This window comes from Triturus cristatus, chromosome 12, assembly GCF_964204655.1.
Source record: "Triturus cristatus chromosome 12, aTriCri1.1, whole genome shotgun sequence".
Taxonomy (NCBI): domain Eukaryota; kingdom Metazoa; phylum Chordata; class Amphibia; order Caudata; family Salamandridae; genus Triturus; species Triturus cristatus.
The window spans coordinates 587,255,525-587,278,028 of record NC_140595.1 but is presented as its reverse complement, the minus strand read 5'-3'; the positions used below and the strand labels follow the sequence as shown (position 1 = coordinate 587,278,028).

General features: G+C 46.5%; 1 protein-coding gene across 7 annotated transcripts in view; it reads right to left on the bottom strand.

The window, feature by feature from the left end:
* The window catches only part of DHX38 (DEAH-box helicase 38), a 1,013,803-nt gene that overhangs the window by 721,387 nt on the left and 269,912 nt on the right, over window positions 1-22,504 (bottom strand). The gene's annotated exons all lie outside the window — the stretch shown is intronic.

Genomic DNA, 22,504 nt, shown 5'->3' with positions numbered 1-22,504 from the left:
TTTTAGTGAATAAGTCACCCATCAAATCTTGATCAGCGGGAATTCCTATAGTGTTAGTGCTAGAGAAAAGGTTGTTTGACATTGCTGGGCCAGTGAGAACAGAATGATGCATGGGGGATCTAGTCTTCTTGTTTTTGGCTACATGTGTTTTGACGGGGGGGCCTCGTCTCTTTTTTGGAGTATGTCTATTCTCGTGGGTCTCTCTAATCGATGGTGGGGAGATATCCAAGTTCAGTGAGACTGATAGCCTGGATGTAGTTAGGGTACTTAGATGGTCCGACGGGATAGACACACCTGGGGAATTTGTTGGGAGGATTATTACTTCCTCATTTTCAGAAGTAGTGCCCGTTCTCTCAGTTATCACCCCTGGAGAGAGTACCTTCCCGATTGTTCCCAGTGAGGAACGTTTGCCAGTTAGCAAGTCAAGGGATAGGCGCTTTTCGGTATCCGCAATTTCTTTCTCCAGAACAGTAGTCACTCGTTTAAAAAATTGATCTATTGTGCCGGAGACAGGTCCCTTAGAGGTGTTAACAATTAGGGTGAGTGATTTCCCTGCTTCTAGAGGCATGGTAACAGCCCGACCAGCAGTAGTGCTGTAAAACAAACCCCAAAAACAGATTCAGTTTGAAGTGTCAATACAGTACGAAAAATAGAAGGTGCAAAGGGCCGTAATTATAGGAGAGTATAACATTTACCACACAGTAGAGGTTAGTGTTGTGGCCCGTCCCGTCCTCAGGCGCCCTCTGACGGCCTCAGACAGCCCGCTCTTTGCCCGGTTTTCGCCCCGGGCTACGTCCCGCGCGCATCCCGCTTGCGCGCAGAGACAGGGCTGCGCTATGAGGCTAGGGTACGGGAGGGGAGGAGCCGGGAAGAGGAGACAGCTGCGAACACCGCCAAGCAGCCTGGTCCTCGCAGTCCCGGTGAAGAGTAGTCCAAACGATTTTTCGCCTCCCAACAGCACAGCGTCCTCAGGCAGAACCCGCAGTAACCGGGAAAGTCAGCAACAGCAGCCCAGGTAAGATGAGAGCAGCAGTAAGCCTACAAGCGGCACCCGCAATAGCTGCATACCTGTAGGTATGCAGCTATTGCAGCAAGATGTATGCGTATGGAAGAGTACGCTAAGTTGGAATGCTGCAGGTGTAGTAAATAGCAAATAATGTTTTGAACTGAAGCGTCTAGCAGATTGATTTGGTTGTTATTGCAGTATATTACAAATCTCTTCCACTTTGCTGCAAAGCATGCTCTTGTGGTAGGATGCATAGCCTATTTGATAATGTTGATTTAGTCTGGTGGAAGATGAAGCAAGGCTCGAAAAATCCCCAAAATTGTATTAGTCCTGCAGGTCTAGTACCTTGAAAAATCTCCTCGACCTAACTGCAACCTACTTGACCTCCGTCTCTGAAAGCGGAGCAAATGTGACAAGATAACAAGATTTAAAGGCATCTTTATTGCTCATTAACTTTGCCTTTAAATCTTGTTATCTTGACACATTTGCTCCATTTTCAGAGACAGAGGACAAAAGTTAGTTTGTCTTCCTACTCGCCAGAAAGGGCGAGTAAGACCTAAAAACAGCTCACCCTTGTTAAATTTAGCTCGCATATACGAGCGGTCGAGTGGATTCTTCGAGCCCTGGATTAAGGTAGCTAAACTCCAAGATTTCAGCTGCAAGATCGCAAGGTTGAGTTGACTGGGATCTGGATATCTTATCTCTCGATGGCTTTGAGTGAGAAGATTGGAAGTGAGGTGTAGCTTTTGATGAGGAACGACTGAGAGCTCCAACAAGGTTGGGAACCATGGTTGTCAGGCCCATGTGGGAGCAACTAGGATCAGTGTCAGAGATGCTTGTCTGAGTTTCCGGACCACTAATGGAAGGAGTGGGAGAGGTGGAAAAGCGTAGGCAAATATCCCTGATCAATTCATCCATATTGCATTGCCCTTGGACAATGGGTGTGGATATCTGGATGCGAAGCTTGGGCATTTTGCTTTTAGGTTTTTGGCAAACAGATCTATGTCCGGAAAAAAACACCTTTGGAAGAATGGGAGGAGAACTTGAGTGTGGATTTCCCATTCGTGGATCTGTTGCCTTTGGCGACTGAGTAGATCTGCAATCTGATTGTTTACTCCTGGAAGATGTTCTGCAAGGAGATACATTTTGTGACGTATGGCCCATCTCCAGATTGTCTGTGCTAGTTGGGACAGCTGGAGAGAGTGTGTGTCCCCTTGTTTTTGTATGTAGTACATTGCTGTCATGTTGTCTGTACGGATTAGGACAGCTTTGCCTACTAGATGAACTTGAAACGCTTTGAGCGCTAGATAAATCGCTAGCAGCTCTAGATGATTTATGCAAAACCGCTTTTGCTGCAGGGTCCGCATGCCCAGAATTGTATGCTTCTGGAGATGAGCTACCCAACCAGTGAGTGATGCGTCTGCTGTTAGCACTATCTGTGGAACCAGGTCGATGAAGGGCTGCCCTTTTGAAAGTTTTTGTGTATTTCGCCAATGCAGAGAACGATGGGTGCGGCCGTCCACCTACACTAGATCTGATAACAGACCCTGAGCCTGGTTTCACTGTCGTGCTAAGCACACCTGAAGAGGACGCATGTGAATTCTTGCGTAAGGGACTATTAGGATGCAAGACGCCATCATCTCTAGTAATTTCATGAACACTCGAGCTGGCAATGAGTGTTGAGGCTAAAACTGACCGAGTAGAGTCTGCATGTTGTGGATTCTGGCCGGAGTGGGGTAGGCCAAAGCCATTTGTGTATTTATTGTGGCTCCCAGGTACGCCTGTGTGTTGGATGGCTGAAGATTGGACTTGGACAGGTTTACCGTGAATCCAAGATTGTGAAGCAACTGCACTGTTCTGTGAGTGTGACAGACAGCTTTCTTGCGAGCTGGCTTTTATGACCCAGTCATCCAAATATGGGAAGACGTGAATGTGTGGTATTCGAAGATGAGCTGCGACTACCGCTAGGCACTTGGTGAAAACTCTGTACTCTGTGTGCGGTAGTTAGTTACTCCGAATTGGAGCACTTTGAACTGATAGTGCTGTCCTGTTACTAGGAAGCTGAGGTACTTGCGGTGAGCAGGATGTATTGGGATATGGAAATAGGCGTCCTTTAAGTCCAGAGTGGACAGAAAGTCACCTTGTTGAAGGAGCGGGAGCACTTGCTGGAGTGTGACCATGTAAAAGTGGTCCGACTGAATGTATAGATTTAGTTCCGAGATCCAGTGTAGGCCTGAGAGAGCCATCCTTTTTTGGAATCAAGAAGTACAGGGAGTATACCCCGGCACGTTGATATTTTAATGGGACTGGTTCTATAGCTCCTTTCTCTAATACAGAGAGAACTTCTTGCTTTAGAAGGGTAAGATGTTCCTGTGACATTGCACGTGACTTTGGAGGAATGTTTGGGGCAGTGTCTAAGTTCCAGGTAGTAACCATATTGAATCATTTGTAAAACCCATTTGTCGGATGTAATTGTGTCCCCCGACAGAAGTGGAATGATCGGGGGCAGCTGATGGAAGTCACTATTTGTTGTTTGCGGGGGAAGTGCGTGTGGAGTTGCCTCTGCCTCTTCACTTACCATTGTTTCCTCTAAAAACTCCTCTGAAATAACCAATTGATGAAGGTGATTGGTTGTTGCCCTTGTAAGATGAGGAGGGATTTTCTGTGGAAATAGTTTTGGAGCCACCCCTGTAAAAGGAGCGCCGAAAGGAACCCCTATTGGCAGGTAACTGCAAAGCTACCATGGACTTTGCAACCTCAGTGTCTTTCTTCACCTTTTCCAGCAAGGTGTCAACTGCTGGACCAAAGAGATGTTCCTTATCAAATGGCTGATTGAGAATGGATGTCTGTACTTCAGGTTTGAACCCTGAAATCCTCAACCATGCATGTCTGCGTAGCAGTATGCTGGTGTTTACTGCGCGCGCTGCTGTTTCTGCTGCGTCTAGGGAGCACGTGATGGATATATTGGTGATAAGTTTGCCCTCCTGGATAAGATCATTTGCCTTAGGTTTATGCTCATCAGGCAGAAATTGCATACGTTTTTCTAACTCATCGTAATGAGCCCTATCATATCTGGCCAACAAAGCCTGAGCAATGGCAATGCACCAGTGATTAGCTGCTTGTGAGGCTACCCTTTTGCCAAAGGCATCAATTAACTTGGACTCCTTGTCAGGGTGAGGGGCTTCACTTGTGGTCTGTGAGTTAGCTCTCTTGCGAGCATTAGAAACCACAAGAGAGTCTAAGGGTAGCCGACCCTTGATGTAGACCGGGTCAGTAGGTGCTGGTTTATATTTCTTTCCAACCCTGGGCGTGATGATTCCTGCCCTAACAGGATCTTTGAAAACCTCATCTGCATGTTTAAGCATCGCCTTAAGCATTGGCAGTGTGTGTGTAGTTTTTTGAGAGGAACTTAAGGTCTCAAACAAGAAGTCCTCCTCTAAAGCCTCCGTATGTAGTTCCACTCCATGGTAATGAGCAGCCCTATTAAGAAGCTCAAGGTTAGCCTGCGGGACAGATGACAGCTTTACTTAAATCCACTATGATTTAAGTAAAGCTATCATCAGATGTATTGTATAGTTTCTTACCTGTCGGTGTAGTTTTGCAGCTTGAAGACTTTCTGGATTCACTATGCTGTGCATTATTACGCCATCTAGTGGTTGGGTACGGAATTGTAGTCTTTTTTCTTTTTTTTCATGGCCCAGGTGGACGTCGACATACCACCATTTGGTGTCCTTTGTGACGTCGACGCGCTTCCTCCGGAAGCTCCCACCTTTGGTCGCCATCTTCGGATTCTTTTTTCTTGTCTTGTGTTACCTTGTTTCTCCTCTAATCTTGTAAGTCTTTCTCCAGTTTGAATCCCCTTCCTCCTGTCTCATCTTTCTGACGGAGGAGGGTGGGTCCGCTAGTGAATCCAGAAAGTCTTCAAGCTGCAAAACTAGACCGACCGGTAAGAAACTATACATTTTGCAGCGTGAATCTTTCCGGATTCACTATGCTGTGCATAGACTTTGAAGCGGTTTGTCCTTATTGTGGTGGCTGGGTGGAAGATGAGCACTGGTTACTGAATGTGTGTTGTAAGACCTTCTGCCCCACTTGCGCTTCTTTGATCATTTGGATATCCACACAGTAGTGCTTAGTGAACGTGTGCACTGAAGACCATGTTGCAGCTTGGCAAATGTCTTGAATTGGTGTGTTGGCCAGAAACGCAATTGTTGCTCCCTTCTTCCTCGTCGAGTGAGCATGAGCTGCTCCTTGTAACAGTTGCCCTGCTAGTTTGTGGCATAATTGTATGGTTTGTGCAATCCATCGTGCAATGGTATTTTTGGTAACTGGTCAACCCAAAAATCTGCTTGCGAAGGAAACAGAGTTGTTTTGTCTTTCTTCACTCCTTTGTCCTCTCTATATAGTGCATTACCGCCCTCCTGGCGTCCAGTGTGTGCTGCGCCTTCTCTGTGCTTGTGGTTGGTTTTTGGAAAAAACTAAGTATTTGGATGGTTTGGTTGATGTGGAACCGAGACACCACCTTCGGCATGAAGTGTGCGTCTGTTCTCATCACAATCCTATCACTGTGAATCTGCAGGTAGGGCTCTTGAAGTGTTAGTGCCTGCAACTCACTTACGCTTCGTAGTGATGTGATAGCCACTAAGAAGGCTGTCTTTAGGGTGAGCATGTGCAGTGTAGCCTTGTGAATCGGCTCAAATGGTGCTTTCATCAATTGGGTCACCACTACATTGAGGTTCCATGCTGATGCTGGCATTCTGTTTGGAGGTGCAATCCTCTTTGCTCCTTCTAGAAATCTTTTTACTACTTGTGAGGTGAAGAAACGTTTCCCCGTTTCTCCTCTTGTGTAAGCCACAATCACCACTAAGTGTACCCTTAGGGATGTGTAGCTGAGTTTACTTTGCAGCAGATGTGTTAAGTATTTTAGTACTGTTGACTCCCTTGTGATCTTTCTTTGCAGTTTCTCTCTAATGCACCATTCTGAGAATCTTTTCCACTTTGCTACGTAGCATTTCCTTGTGGTAGGCCTTCTTGCCTCCCTGAGCACTGCCATTGTGCTTGCCGGTAGTTTGAGGTGTGCAAACTCTAGGTCCTGAGGTGCCATGCCGCCAGGCTGAGGCTCTCTGGCTCTGGGTGTAGCACCCTTCCGTTCTGCATTGTTAACAGGTCCCTTCATCTTAGGAATCTGTGTGCTAGTGCCTGCGCCATCTCCACTATTTGTGAGAACCATGACTGTCTGGCCCACTGAGGTGCTATTTGTATCAGTGACATGCTGCTGATCCTGCATTTGCGGAGTACCCGGTGTATCAGTGGTATCAGGGGAAAAGCCTATGCAAATGTCTTTGACCAACTTATCCATAGCGCATTCCCTTGTGACCGGTGGTCTGGTTGTCCGGATGCGAAGTGTTGGCATTTTGCATTTTTGTGTGTTGCAAATAGGTCTATTTGAGGTGTACCCCACTTCCGGAATACTTTCTGTAATTCCTGTTGGTTGATCTCCCATTCGTGGGATGCTGACGTCTGCCTGCTGAGTGTCTGCTTCCACGTTGTCCTTCCCTGCGAGATGTATCGCTAGTAGGTCTATCCTCAGTGAAATGGCATCCATGTCCATATCTCCTGTGCTAGCCTCGATAGCGCTACTGACTGTGTTCCTCCTTTGTTTGTTGATGTAGAACATGGTTGTGGTGTTGTCTGTTTGGATCAACACCCTGTTTCTGTACATCTCCTTCTGAAATGCTTTTAAGGCTAGGAACACTGCTTTTAGTTCCAGGTAATTGATGTGCTTGACCGCATCCTGTTGCGACCATAGCCCCCTCACCTTGAGCTTGTTCATGTGCGCGCCCCACCCCAGCTGGGAGGCATCCGTCGTGATGCTCACTGTTGGAGATGGTGGTGTGAAAGGTTTCCCCTGTGATATGCTTTGTTTGTTCCACCACGCTATTTCCTGATGCACTGCATGTGTGACAACCACTAGATCTTCCCAGCTCCCAGTTGCCTGTGACCATTGCTGCTGTATTCATTCCGGAAATGGCCTCATGTGTAGTCAAATGTTTTGGACTAGGTGAATGCATGACGCCATCATTCCCATCAGCTTGCTCACCGTCCTCACTGTCAGAACTTGCCCCTTGTGGTAATGACGCGTTTCCTTCAGTAACGCCAATGTTCTCTTCCTGCTGGGGAACACTTTGGCCTGTATGGTGTCGATCTCTGCCCCTAAGAATATCTTGATTTGTTCTGGTTCTGTTGACTATCTCTCCCAATGGATCGAGAAACCCAGTCTTGTCAGTGTTCGCATGACCTGCTGGATGTGTCGTTTGCATTGTCTGTACGAACTTGCCTTTACGAGCCAGTCGTTGAGATAGGGGTATACGTGAATTCCTTGCCTTCGTAGGTGTGCTGCGACAGCAGCTAGGCATTTTGTAAACACTCTTGGTGCGGATTTCAGGCCGAATGCCAGTACTGTGAACTGGTAGTGGCTTTGGTTGATCACAAACCTTAGCAGGCGCTTGAGTTTGTGGTTGATGGGGATATGCAAGTATGCGTCCTTTAAATCTATAGTAGCCGTGAAGTCCCCTTGATGTATTTGTGGTATTACCTCTTGTCGGGAAGTCATCTTGAACCTTTGAGTTCTTATGAATTTGTTCAGGAACCTTAGATCTAGGATAGGTCTTAGTGTTTCATCCACCTTTGGCACCAGGAAGTAAGTTGAGTAAACCCCTTTGTTCCTTTGGTTTTGCGGTACCACCTCTATTGCCTCCTTGCTGAGCAGTTCTTGCGCCTCTAGCTGAGAGAGCTCCTTTGCGGAGTGTGCCTTGCTTCTTGGTTTTCTTCTTGGTTTTCTGTTCGGACGCTGTTTTTCTAACTCTATACAGTATCCGTATTGTATGATGTTTAGTATCCATTTGTAAGATGTGACCTTCCTCCATTCCTGGATGAAGTCTTATTCTTCCCCCTACCGGTGTTGAGTGTTCGAGGTACTGCTTGTCGTTGAACGTTCTGCTGCAGTTCTTCTTTATGTCTTTACGCCCACCCCGAGGTGTTGCTAGGGTGGGGGCCTGTTTCATAGTGCAGTCACTTGGTTGAGGGCTGCTGGCCTCCTCTTTGTGTTTGTCCTCTTCCGTTTACGCGCCCTCGAAAGGACTGTCCCCGGGGCTGGTACTGCCAGTTCTGCTGCTGCTGTCCTTGCTGTTGCTGGCCTTGGTTGCTACCTTGGTAGCTTTGCTGGAATGTTTGGTGCGATATGGTAGGCACGTTGCCTCCTCTACCACCCGGCCTTCTCGTGGGTGTGAGTCTTCTCATTCCTCTGAACTGCAACGCTCCCATGGACCTTGCGGTTTCGTTGTCCTTCTTGAGTTGCGTCAACTTGCGTGCCGAACAGTTGCTCTCCATTAAAAGGTGTATTTAGGATGTTGCTTTGCACCACTGGCTTGAATCCCAAAATTCGGAGCCATTCGTGTTTCCTCTCGGTCACTCCTATCATCATTAGCCTGCTCGATGTTTCTGCAGCATCCAATGCCGATTTTAGGCATGTGTTCGCCATGTTCTTTCCTTCTTCTACCAGGTGTGCTGCTCTTTGTTGGTACTGGTCTGGTAGATGCTTTAGCAGCTGCCCCACTTCATCCCGGTGCTGGTATGCGTGCTTGTGGATCAGGGCGTTTGAGTTTGCGATGCGCCAATGTATAGCTGCATTTCTCTCCACCTTTCTCTCTGCGAGATCCATCCTCCTACTTTCCTTGTCTGGAGGGGGTCCGGCATTAAGGGAGAACATTGGCCCTCTTCTTAGCCGTAGCTGCAATTATTGAGTCGGCTGGCACTGACCCTTGGATGTATGCAGAGTCCTTTGAAGAATGTTTGTACTTCTTCTCAGTTCTAGGGGGCACAGCTTTGCATACTGCTGGCTCCTTAAACCAGCACACTAGGGAGCATGGGCAGGAATTGGCTCCTAGTTCGTTGGGGCAGTAGAGTCTCCAGGAGGAAACAAGCCTTGGGTTTCTCCTCCTCCATTTTCACTCCACAAGTATGTGCAGCCTTCTGTACGACCATGTTGTAGAACTCCATGTCGTCTGGTGGCGAGGGCCTCGAAGGGTAAGTGTCTACCCCTTCTTCCGGCGATTCGGCATCGAGATCTTGCCATTCCATGTCTTGTGCTTCAGAGGACGTCGAGTCCCGGTAGGATTGCAGATCTTCGTCGCCTTCTCCCTCAAAATAGTAGTCTTCATCTCCCAGTTCCTCGACTGGTTCGGGCATTTTCGGTGGCTCTGCGTCCTCGTCGTCCCTTTTGTCTTCGAGCGCGGGTTTCGGCAGGATGGTGTATTGACTAATCTTCTCGTTTAAGACCTTTTTCATCTGCAGGATGCTCGCCATTTCGGCCTCGAGCATCCTCTTCTTTCTCTCCATCTCGGCGGCATGTTCAGCATTAAGGCTTGGAGTGCTTTTCTTCGGGGCGGTCGACGACAATGCCGGCTTTTCTTTCCTTGGCGCCGAGGTGTCCTTTTCGAGGGCAACCTTCGACGATCTTTGTTTTTTGAGGGCTTTCTCCGATTGGGAGTCCTTTTCGAAGGATCCGCTCGGCTGACTGTCCCTGGTAGCTGTTGCTTTCGTCGAGTGTTTCGGCAGCAGAGCTCCCTTCGAGGACTTAGCTTCACTTCTACGAGTGTCGCTCGGGGCTTTAGCCTCACCCTTTCGAGTGTCGCTCGAGTGTTTAGGGGTCAACGACTCCCTTACCTCCTTGGACGTCTTCTTATAGACCTCGACGACCGTGCAGTCCTTCGACGATGTTGTCCTCCTCTCCACTGGAGAGGCCCAAGTCTCGGAGCGATGGTGGTGGCCCCTGCCCCTGCATGCTGTGGTTCGCCCTTCTCTGCCTTTTCCTTACTCTGAGGGTGTTGGGTGTAAACGCCGAGCACGCGTTGTAGTCTTCGCTGCTGTGGTCGAGCGGCAGGCAGAGGTTGCAGACTGGATGTTGATCCTTCTGGGCGTACTTGTGGTGGCAGTTAGTGCAAAATTTGAACACACCTGGGCCACGAAAAAAAAAAAAAAAAAAAACGACTACAATTTCGGACCCAACCACTAGATGGCGGAATAATGTACAGCATAGTGAATCCAGAAAGATTCACGCTGCAAAATTTGGTGCCTTGTAAAGAGCAACGGATGACTGTTATTTACAAGCTTTCATGCATGTACTGTATTGTATTGTATTTGTATTCTTACTTTTATGGCCTTATAGGCCGAGATAAAGTATTTTGAATTGAAGAAGCTCAATGTAGCCTATATTGTCAAGTGGTGATGGCCTGGACGGGTATAAGTCAGGGTCAGTATCTGTGTGTGGGTCAGTGTCATAATACTCCCATGGGTCAGTATCTTGTGGCCTGTTCCCATACCCATCCCCTTCATCATGTGGATCAGGTGATGGTGGTGGTGAATTAGTGGGTGTGATAAGTAATTGAGGATTAGTATGTGAAGGAGGTGGAACATATGGTGGTGATGGGATAGTACCCACATTCCTTTTCTTCAGGGGCATGTGATGCTCATCCTGTTGGCCCAGTTTCCTTTTTTCAGGCAGCTTGGCATGAGTATGTCCAGTATCTGGGGTAACAACCAGTTACGAAGGTGGAACATCAGACTGAAGATCTTTAGGCGGAGTCTTTTTATCTTTACTTGTTCTTTTCGGTGTCGAAAGTTTCGGCTACAAACTCTTCAGTACTGAAGATTTAGACTCCGATGAAGATGGAAGGTGGACCAGGACATGCTTGGATTTCGGCACTGAGGATTTCGGTTCGGAGCCGGCATGGGACCGACTCGATCCAGAGCCGGAAGGCTTCTCTTTGTGTTTCTGCGACGGGCCCACGGGCAGGGTGCTTTAAACTTTTTCTCAGTGCCGACCTTGGCCGCAGGCAGAAGAAGGACCAGAGCCTTTTTAGGTCTCGGCTAGCGTTGCTGCGCACATGCGCAGCTCACTCGCCGAGATTTAATGTTTCTGAATTGTTTTAGGAAAGGGCTTTAAGCCCCGCCCCTCTTTTCCATTGGCTGGCGTCACCGTTTATGCTAAACGGTGGCCAGCCATTGGAAAAGAGCTCTTTATGCCGTCTACTTTAGGCTTTTTCGGCCGGACCACTTGGACGGGCTCGCCTATTTTCCGTGCGTCGCAAAAGGTTTCTTATCTTTATGGGGCCATGTGTTTCAAACACATGGCCCCATAAAGATAAGAAATCGTTTTGCTCCGGACGAAAGTGAAAGCGGACCGTGCTTGTTTCTTTTTCAGGCAGTCACTGTAGATTTGACACTTTGCCATATTTCGTTTCATTGATGTTACTTTTGCTGCTCGGTTTTCTGGTAAGCCTGCCAGTTCAAGTGTACCTTTTTGGGTTTATTTTTAACAAGAGCTGATTAATTTCGATGTCATTAACCTGTCATCAAGGTCATTTGCCATCCTGCCTAAAGTTTGCACTTTATTGCACCAGCTATGGGCTTGCCTTGACAAATCCGATGAGGTTTATCTGCCTGGGGCACGTTTCAGTGAAATACTGCCAGCAATTATCCATGGCAGGAGCTACTCCCAGTGAGATGAGACGCTCAGACCACCACATGCCGGATCAATAGACTTTAGGTAGCTCCGATTGTGTTTATTGTAGTTTATGATGAGGTTCCATTTGCAGCTCTGTCATGAGGCTGTGATTGAGCCAAGGAGCATGAGCTCGCAGCGCGTTTTTTTTGTCATCATTATATCACAAGACTTGGAATTTATTTTAAGAAAGGGGTTTAGAGCTTGGCGGGTCGGCCTGGTTCTCACTGCTCGGTGCTCGTGGGTCGGCAAAAAACGAACGTCAGGTGAGTTAACCTGCATCCTTTCGTTAATGATTCGTTGAGATTGGTCTGTGTCTCACGCTCCCTAGACCCTTGCATGTCGTTCACTTGTACACTTTTCACTCAGTGGGGGAAGAAATGCTATGAATCACACAATTATTTAGGGTGGAGGAGTAGCGGCAGCCTGTGTTTGTGAAGGCATGGATGCTGTGAGTGCCGGCGTCATTTAAACATATTAAGAGGATACAGTTGTTCGCGTGCATAGAATTCTCTAGCACTCAGTTTAAGCTTTAGAAATCCCACAAAGCATGAGTAATACGGTAGCAGCGTTTGCATCTCAGCATGCCATACTGGCTTCTATAATCTTATGCGGTGCGTTGGAGAGAAATCCTCCCAGCCGTGTTTTTCTTGCTTGAAGAATGTGTGCATTTTCTCACCACACTATCTGAGAAATGTCCCTAACTGACGTGAAACAGTTGGCTAGTATTTGCCTGAAGCACAGACGTTTGCGGTTTTTGCTGTTTTCACATTCACTCATCACCATTTTTTCCATCGGTGTCCATGCATATTTTCTAAGCCTCATCTGTGGAGATTTCCACTCCTCGCATTATGAACTATGTTTACCCGTGGCTGCTGCTGTTTATTAATCGCTTAGAATTGTATAAAGGGCCTAGGGCGCCTTGTCTTTTGAGGTTTCTATTTGTGGGTTTGGGTAGGTTGTTGCACTGCAACTGTGGAAGGAGCTCTTGAACGTCAGGTAACACGTGTATATTTAGACCTCATTAAACCGAGCAATGATGATGCACGAGTTTGCAGCACCCAATCATATTTTATTAATCCTGCCAAGTATTCTCAATACGAATATTGCATCTTTGTATTAGAAATTACTACTAAAGTCTTTGCGGACTTGGGAAACCCTGCTTCCTCAAACTAAACGTCATGTAAATATGTTTATTGATTAACAAATAATTGAATGCTGGTAAATGGCCTTATTGGGATGAAAGGCGTCTGAAATATGGAAATTCGAGCATTGCATTATATTGTAATTGGATTACATTAGTAGCACCGGGAACGGAGTTTAAAGAGAATGCTCTAGACCCCGCTGAGTAGCATCTTGTATTCAGCCAGTCCACTGTGGTACCATATGCTGAAGTAAAGAAAGAGGCACCGCTTGTCAGAATGTTTTTTTAATGGTTTCTAACTAGGTGATTTAAACAGTTGCATTACATCTTCAGCACCATAAGAAAGCTTGCCAACTGCAAAGGTTGAGATTGTTCCATGCAGTTGCTTATGTTGACTGTTATCACATATATTGAGTGTGGAAAAGGAAAGAAAGGTTACCTTCATTTTTGTTGTTCTTACACACACAGTAACTCTTCTCTCTGGTGTTTAGCTTGTTTCACCACTCCATTTCTGTTTCACGGTATGATGCATCTCAATCCAGCATGACAGTGTACAATCCCACACTGGTGCAGCAAAATACAGTGCAGCCATTTGATAAATAGGCCCCACTGTGGCCCAAATTATGCAACCAATCAGTCATGTTTGTAGCACCGACTAGTACCAAGCACTGCCACTCCCAACCTTCCCCCAGCTCCCCTCCCAAGATGTGAAGGACAGGGATCACTGGGAGGCCCCACCCTGTCCCCCTCCTCCTAATATCTAAAGGAAGGAACCGTTTCCATCCAGCCTCAACAAAGCTTTGTTGGGCACAATCTCCAGGCATTTAAGACTGCCATCAGGTGAGCTGTGGACAATGCTCTTAGTTTACCAGCACCCTCTGCCTCACCATGCTCTGACCAGTGTGAATCTTACTCATCAGTGACTGGGCACCCTGAAACCCCCAAGGCCGCACAATGTGCTGCATTGCTAAATCCTGATTAGGTCCCAAAGGCGAGACCGATTGCATTGCAAATGCTTGTTTATTTTGTGTTGTTGGGGTCAAGGGGGTTTCTGTACTCACGGTATGCTACGGTGTAACTTGCTCCTCATCTTCCTTGTCGGAGTCGGCTTCAGACACAGAGATATGTTCTTCCTGGAGCTTGTATTTCTTCTTGGTCGGAATCTTCACTGAAGATGTCTGGTACGAAGCCGCCTTGGTGATGCATCTCGTGATGTCGAGCCAGACGGTCACGAAGCGTTTTATTTGATCGAAACGATCGGCACGCGTTGCAGTCTTTTTCTTTGTGTTACGGGAACAAACAGAGGTTGCACACTTCGTGCATGTCGGTGCGCGGAAACTTAGCGCAACACCTGGGACAGAGCTTGAATGGAGTCCGTTCCATCGACAGTTAGCGAGCCCGGCGCGGGTAGGCCCAACAGCCCTTCACGAGTGTTCCGATCGAAGATTTTGGAGTCGAAATGATAAGCGGAGAATGGGAAACGCGATCGAGAGACAATGCAGTCGAGGGTAGTGGATTGCGCGTCGAAGGGAACCCGAGAAATGGTACCGAACCAGAGCACAGCAATTCACATCCGAACCCGATGGCAGAAAAAAACAATCACAATGGAGCCGTTGCCCATGTGCACTAGCACCGAAAGGAGGAGTCACCTACCTCATGACTGGAAAATACTTTTTCGAACAAAACAAAGTGCAAACATCAGGACACAACACTAGATGGCGAGCTGTGCACAGCATGTGATCTACAGCTCACATGCCTTGAACAGTTATTTTTCTGCCTCAATGCGCAACAGTAATGATTGGAAAAACATTGTGATGTAGTGTAAATGTCATAATAAAAACAAAAATTATTTTAAAATAATGGCGACAGCAAGGAGCCCTGGGGACACCACAGGTGGGAGAGAGATCTTGAGAGAGGAATGTCCTAATGGTAATCATTATAAGTGGAATAGGAAAAAGGTCTAAAACCACTGGAGTGTGTTGCTCCAGAGTGGCCAACGAGGACAGTCCATGTCAAAAGAAGCTGACCAGTCAAACACTACTACATACAGCTACTCTTCATACTGGCTTTCTAGCTGACCTAATATGGCTTGAGTACTAAGCTCAGCACATCGAACTCTGCTCAAAGTCAAAATTAAAAAGAGACTCTTATACAGCTTCTTCAAGAACGAGGTAAGGAGTATACGTTTTTGAACCCCTTCGCATGCCAATTTTCCAACTAGTGTGATGACATGTTACCTGAAAAGATGTTTTTGTAGGTTTGAAAAAACTGACTTTGTCCAGTTGTTGTCAAATTGTTAAGGGCTACTGCAAGACCAATTAACTTCTGAAAATACTATGGGCAGCAGTCTACTACTAGTCAGAGAGAGAAACGTTTTTTTTTTTTAAATGTCTGTTATATTTTGCATATTTCAGACTGTAGCAGTGTTCATTTACAAAACCCTCAGCAGGTCAGCTGAAACTATTAAAGCAAGCAATATTTGTCCATTAATCACCAAGACGCAGAAGGCATTTAGTCCCAATTGAGAGATCAAGTCTCCAGTGGTGAAATTATTGTCTGATGCCCACACTAAAGGCAACCAGTTCAGTTCAGTTTATTTCGGCCAATTTGGCCATAAAAGATGCAATGGTACAATATCAGCATAAAACATCCACTACATGTAAAAATCATTACTAAAACACATAAAATCAGTATACATAACATTTCTAATCACAAAGGACAGTTGCAATGCATTACAACAAAAATCAATCTTTTAGCGCTTTGGACCTTATCCGCCACATAGCCGTTAAAAATTTGGCAATTGCGAAGACTATATGGGGAGCGGTACTCGTTTTCAATATTCTATACGAGTGCAGGTGGCTCCTTATACCCAAATTTCTGCAAAGTGGAACTATCCAGTGTTTCCTTGGTCTATTACAGGCTGGGCAAAAAAACAGAAGATGAATTTCTTCCTCATCATGGGAACAACATCCTGGACAAATTTTATCATCCCTCTTTGTCCATTTATAAGTAAAGGTTTTAATGGGCAGGTTCCCTAGCCTCCATTGAATGAACAATTTTCTTGATATAATGGGGAAGATAATGTCCATAAACCCTTCAAACCGATATGAGTCCTTGGAAACCAAAAATCAGTCAGTCAGAATACCTTTGTTGGATGCAGAGACCAGGGAAGCAAGACTTTTCTCCTTCTATATCCCCACAAGACATTTTCGTGAAACCCTATGGCAGCCTTGTTCAGGGAACTCCCATAGTTCAGGGAGTCCTAACCGATAAAGTTCTTTCTTTATGGAGGCCAACCACGGGATTTTGTCACACTGGTTCAAGTTCATTACATGAGTGAGCTCTTGCCTGTAATGTACAAGCTCACCAGTGGACCAAAGCCTTTGCCAAAATCTTAATGGCATTAATTCCAGGTCGTCTCTTATGGAGGGTAAACCCAAATCTAATCTTAGGGGGGAAAGTGGTGTACCACGGGGAAGGGCAAGAAGACGCCTAAGAAATTATTTTCTACATTAACAATTCCTAACCCCGCTTTATACCCCCATAGTTCTCCACCATAAGATGCTGCCGCTTTAGCTTGGGTTTTATACACCTCCACTGCCGGACTAATGGGTTTATAAGTGGAGGAGTTTGCAACCTTCAGAATTCCCCCAGACAATTGGGACAGCTTTAACCGGCTTCTTGTAATTTGGGGTTCCCATGATAAATTCTCATGGAGGGTTACCCCCAAATACTGGAAAGTTTTTACCCTCTCCAATCTTACTGAACTCAAAGATGGATTGGGTCTAGTTTTGGATGATGGATTGAATATCATGAACTTGGTCTTCTCTGTGTTGATCTCAAGACCGTATTGACTACAGAAAAGACCAAATCCATCTAAAATCCGTTGGATCCCCATCAGCGATTTTGAAAGCAGAAGGGTATCATCCGCAAACATAATGGCTGGTACCCTCCTGCCTTCCAAGGATGGAGCATCATTGTCCCCAATAGTGTCAAGATGTAATATGACATTATTAACAGAGGCAAAACAGGGTTGGCGCCAAAACGCAACCCTGTCTTACCCCTCTAAGGACTGGAAATTTTGATGACAATGCTCCCTCCCTCCCACACCTGACCTGAGCAAAGTTGTTCTCGTGGAGCCTAGTTATGGCATTTAATAGATGGATCGGAACGCCCAGCTCCTTTAGAACCTCCCATAGTTTTACGGGGAACCAGGTCAAAGGCTGACCTCAGGTCCACGAACACCATGTACAGCCTCCCCCTCTCGATACTCACGGTTTTCCAGTAAAGGAGAACGAGACGGAAGATCTGATCCATGGTGGACGTGTTTTTCCTGAAGCCAGCCTGAAGGGGGCTAAGGATTTTATTTTCCTCCTTCCAATCTGAAAGGAGGTTCAGGAGGAGGCGAGAATAGATTTTTTGGGGAACATCTATGAGACTAATCGGCCTGTAGTTGGCCGGGAGAAGAGGAGAGCCGTTTTTAAAAATAGGCACTATCTCTGCCCCCAGCCAAGTACAGGGGATCTCCATTCCTCCTGCAATAGAATTGAAGAGGATGAGAAAATAAGGGCCCCATATCTCTGGATGAAGGCGAAAAAGATCACCAGGCAATCTATCGAGACCTGGGGCCTTCCCCCTCGCCAAACCCTCTATTGCACTGACCACCTCACCAAGGGTAAATTCCAGTCCAGCTACAGGAATAGATAAAACAGTGGAGGCTACAACATTGGCATATCCAAATGTTTCTTGATACAATTGGCCAAAGTGGGCCTCCCAAACAGAAGCTGCAATATTTGGCTCCACCGCAGCTTTTGGTTCTCCTGCACCGGTATTTACCAAGGACCAGAATTTTCTCGGGTCCTTCGCTTCTAGTGCTAATGTAAGGTCCTGCCATCTATTCCAATCCCATTCCGATCGCGCTAGTGCCATAGCTTTCCTATAGTTCCGCCTAAGCTCGGAAACCTTGCCCTTATCAGAACCTGTTTTTATTGTGTTTATTAGTTCTGACTTAATCTTTTTACAAGAAGAATTGTACCAGGTTGGGGTTCGAGTCTTTTTTTTCCGCAGAGGTACCACTGGGTAGAAAACTTCACCTAAAGCTCCTACTAGGTCTTCATGAATTGTGGCTAACTTCTCATTGAATTCCAAGGGTCTTGGCTGAGTAATTAGTGTGTCCAATTCTTTTAGCTTGGGGAGTGCAAGCTGATAAATTTTGCTTATAGTCTCTTCTGAGCTTGCCAATTTCCCCCATTTGACCCTACGTCTATTAGAGCTGAGGACCAAGTTCCCAAAATCATCACTAGACTCAGTGGAGAGTGATCCACCAGCACATATGGGATGCACCATATCCAATAGTAGTGCGTTGTGGTCACTGTCCGTTCTTGTTATTACTCTGAAGTCCAGGATCTTAGACCAAAGGCCGGTATCTACAAAGATATAATCCAACCTAGATTCATGGTTCTTCCTGTTAAAGGTGCAGGATGAAGGGATATCAGAGGTGGTACGGCCATTACAGACCCTTAAAGAAAAGTTTAATGTTAAGGACATGATTTGTACTGCTAAAGGGGACCAAGATTTAACATGGGGAGATTGACATGGCGGGACACCCCAGAAATCAAATTCAGCCGTAAGGGCACCTTCCTTTAGACCTTCCAAGGGTTCAAAGTGGCAATTTAAATCACCACCCATCACTATCTTGTAGTCATTAGGGAGATGACCCAAAAAACACGAAAGATCGTCTAGTGTGGGGGATTCCATGGCCACACTAACTGGGCGGGAATACACATTGATGATTGCTAAATTTAAAACATTAGGCCACTTGAGTAGGACACACTGTATGTCCTGCGAGAGCGTTGATACACTCTCCGCGTTACACCCAATGTGACTAGCTACCCAAATCGCCAAACCACCAGATGGCCTCCCTCTGCCAGTCCAAATTGCTTTAATTTCAAACACTGCGTATCCTACTCTGCACAGCGGTTCCCTCGCCCAGGTCTCTTGAAAAAGGCAAATATCACTATTGCCTATTAGAGAGTCCCAATCACTTGTGTCTAATTTATTAGCAATGCCCGCCACATTCCAAGAAAGAACCTTTAAGATTTCAGCTGGAGATTCTAATCCTAATCCCCCAGTTTTCTCCGGTACAGTGTCCAATGTTAGAGCCATGGGCACGTGCAATGGTATTTCCAAAATAGGTGGAACAATAGGGGCAACTTTGGAAACATGCGGGACTATCAATGTTAAATTGTTATTATTATAACCCAGTAAACTCTGGGGTGAATTAGTTACTTGACCATGGGAGCTCGTGGGTGTTAAATTCTCCCGTCGGAGGGCATCAAATTCTCGAGTGGTGATATCTGTCTCACCTCTCACGAACCCCTGTCCCTTATAAAGTCAATCTACCTGGTCAAGACAGCTATATCTATTAGGATGTGTATAGTTGCCATAGTTGGTAAAAACATTGCGAGTGGGCCTCGATCTAGACCCATCGTCAACAAATCCCACCCGGGACCAACCGTCATCCCTACTCATAATCGAATCACATGTTTTAGGGTAGAAATATGACAGATGGACCAATTCTATAGATGTAGCTCCTGTATTCCCAAACCAGTTGCAGATGTAAGACACAACATTCGGGTTCTTAAAACTTACAATTATGCAGTCCCCCACGCTTTTCTTATCGGTGTATCCAACCCATGGAACCCTTCTGACCATAAGGATTTCTCCTTTGAGATTAGGTGGTAAAGGCCTATGAATATTTAGCCAACTAATAACCTTATTATGTACAGTGTCATGGGGTTCCACCACATTACCGCGAAGCACAGGTACCCCCTTCAAGACCACAGTATAAACTGCCGCCTCTGGGGGCAAATTTACTATTTTTCGCCAATTGTGGGGGCTAGCTTGCCGGACTGAGCAGTTTATTGCATCATTTGCTGGTTTCTCCTGGCCGGATGTGGAGGCCGGGGCTTCTAAATTCGACCTCCTAACAGTTACTATCGGGGGTTGTTGCCTACAAGGAGATACAGGAGCAGGTTTTGACAAGGGGACTGGAATAGTGCTTTCTAAGGGAATAGCTGTTGGAAGTGCAGGGGACAGAGTAAGTGGATTAGTAAATGTGTGGGAAGTCCCAGCAGTAATCCCTTGAGCTCCGTGCGCACTTGCTCTTTGGCCTGCTACTAAATCTAAAAGTCCCTTTCGCAAATCCAATAAACATATTTCCATGTTAGCCAAACGATCTTCCAGGGGAGTAAGCATTTCCCTCAGTAGGGTGCGAAGACCTGGAAGAGTGAGATCCTCCACCCCTGCTTGGATATGTTGGCTAGGAAGATTTTTTGCCGAAGTCTGGTGGGACAAAGCTCTTGTTTTACAAGACAAATTTAGCCCTTTACTGACTGGGTCCGGATGGTTTCCCTCACCCCTAGAGTTGGGTTTGGAAGCCTTAGGTTTTCTACCCCCTGTTGTATAGGTCCTTTTTTTCCTATTCAAAGTAGCTCCCTCCTTCTCTCCCTGTAGTAGCTGCATGGGCTCCCTAACAATACTTATATTCATATTAGGGACACCTCCTTCAGCATTAGTCTGGGGTAGGGAGACCTTACATGTTGGGAGGGATAATATGCTAAGCTCTACAGTGGCAGAGTTATCACAGTCAGTAGAGGGAGTAACAGAGCAATTAGGGTCAGGCGAGGCTGATAGAACAGACATGCCATTTATCCCCCCTGCGACTACTGATGTACAATTAGGCGACTTTACAGGAGTAATGGCATGAGCAAGGGGTCCCAAAGAAGATCTCCTAACCCAGTCAATTTCTTGCGAGATGCGCCTTTCAAGGATAGAGATCTCATCAATGAGAAGGGACCCAGCTTTGGCAAAGTACGTATCCAGAGTACCTATTGTCCTCCCGGTCGCCAAAGCGCTTTTGCTCCTCGTTTCTCTAGTCGTCATGGTCACACACGGCTCCAGATATGGTAGGGACTTTAGGCAAGGGATGGGGACCCTAGCTCGAACGGCCTCAAACGGCCCGCTCTTTGCCCGGTCTTCGCCCCGGACTACGTCCCGCACGCGTCCCGCTACGCGTGCCTAGGCGTGCCTTAAATGGGCGTGTAGTGAGGTGTGGGCGGGAAGAAGACCACAGGTGTGCCGGCCAGGAATCAGCAGAGCTGCTAAGCACCCTGGTCCTCGCAGTCCCGTCGTCAATGGCACCCCGTCACAGAGGCCCCCACTTGCAAGTATGTCACAGCGTCACCTCCGGGCAAATGGCAGCGATTGGAAGGTAAAATTATGCAGAGTCCTCGCCTACGAGCGGCTCCCGTGAAGCGGGGGCCGCGAGGCGTTAAGTAGACTGGTAGGCGTGGCGGGAAGAAGACCCCAGGTGTGGCGGCCAGGAATCAGCAGAGCTGCTAAGCACCCTGGTCCTCGCAGTCCCGTCGTCAATGGCACCCCGTCACAAAGGCCCCCACTTGCAGGTATGTCACAGCGTCACCTCTGGGCAAATGGCAGAGATTGGAAGGTAAAATTATGCAGAGTCCTCGCCTACGAGCGGCTCCCGTGAAGCGGGGGCCGCGAGGCGTTAAGTAGACTGGTAGGCGTGGCGGGAAGAAGACCCCAGGTGTGGCGGCCAGGAATCAGCAGAGCTGCTAAGCACCCTGGTCCTCGCAGTCCCGTCGTCAATGGCACCCCGTCACAAAGGCCCCCACTTGCAGGTATGTCACAGCGTCACTTCCGGGCAAATGGCAGAGATTGGAAGGTAAAATTATGCAGAGTCCTCACCTACGAGCGGCACCCAATACAAGGTACCTCCGGTTTCTATCAAATGCCAGGCCACTCCGCTTTTCTGTAAGCTTTGATTTATACTATGCGAGAGAGCATTCTGTGAAGTTGCTTAAAGTGTTTTTCTCACGTCTTACAGGATTATTGCCATATCAATTAAGAAAACACTTCTCAATGGCCCACAATATAACTAAGGCTCCCAGTTCTCTGTTTTTACTTATTTGTACATATAAATATAGACAGAAAACAATGCGTTTCCTGTCTGTATTTATTTTTAGAAGTGGAAAAACACAGAAAATTGTGACATCACGGAGAGTTAAAAAAAATCCTGCATTATATTTCCTTAAATACAGGCATGGGTTAACAAATGTGTATATAATGGTAATATTAACCTGTGGGTGTAGTGTTTTAATATATTTGGTTGCTTAACCCCTTGTGTGCCACGCCCTTTCCCCGCCCTGTGCCGGCCGTTACATTAGCAACCGCGGCCCATGACGAGTCCAGCTCGTCATGGGCACACAAGGGGTTAATTATCTAAAGCGTGACGGTACAAAAGTATGAGTGCAAGTTTATCAGTTAAATAAATGTGGACAAATACCATTTTACATCTCCATTTATTCACAAAACACAAGATAAATATGGAAAATATCAATAAGATGGCCAATAAATAAATATGGATAAATACAGACGGAAATGCTAAAAAAACATAAAACCAGGAGCCCTAAATATAATTAATGCTTAACAACCAAACTTGATAAAGTTATTTACCAGTTGTTACAGGTACAGAGGGGCAGAACAATGCTTTACAAAGAACAACACATAAAATGTTATTTGAAAAGCAGGGAGTAGACTAGGGTGACCAGCTGAACTGAATCATAGGTTCAGCAAATAGGTCTTAGAGTTGTGCCTGCAAAGTTTAGAGATAGGCCAAAATGTCTTTCTATGGAAGTTCCATAATAATGCAAATGTCATGGCCCTCTCTCTCTGCTCAGACACTGAAGCACACTGATTTTAAGTTACACGG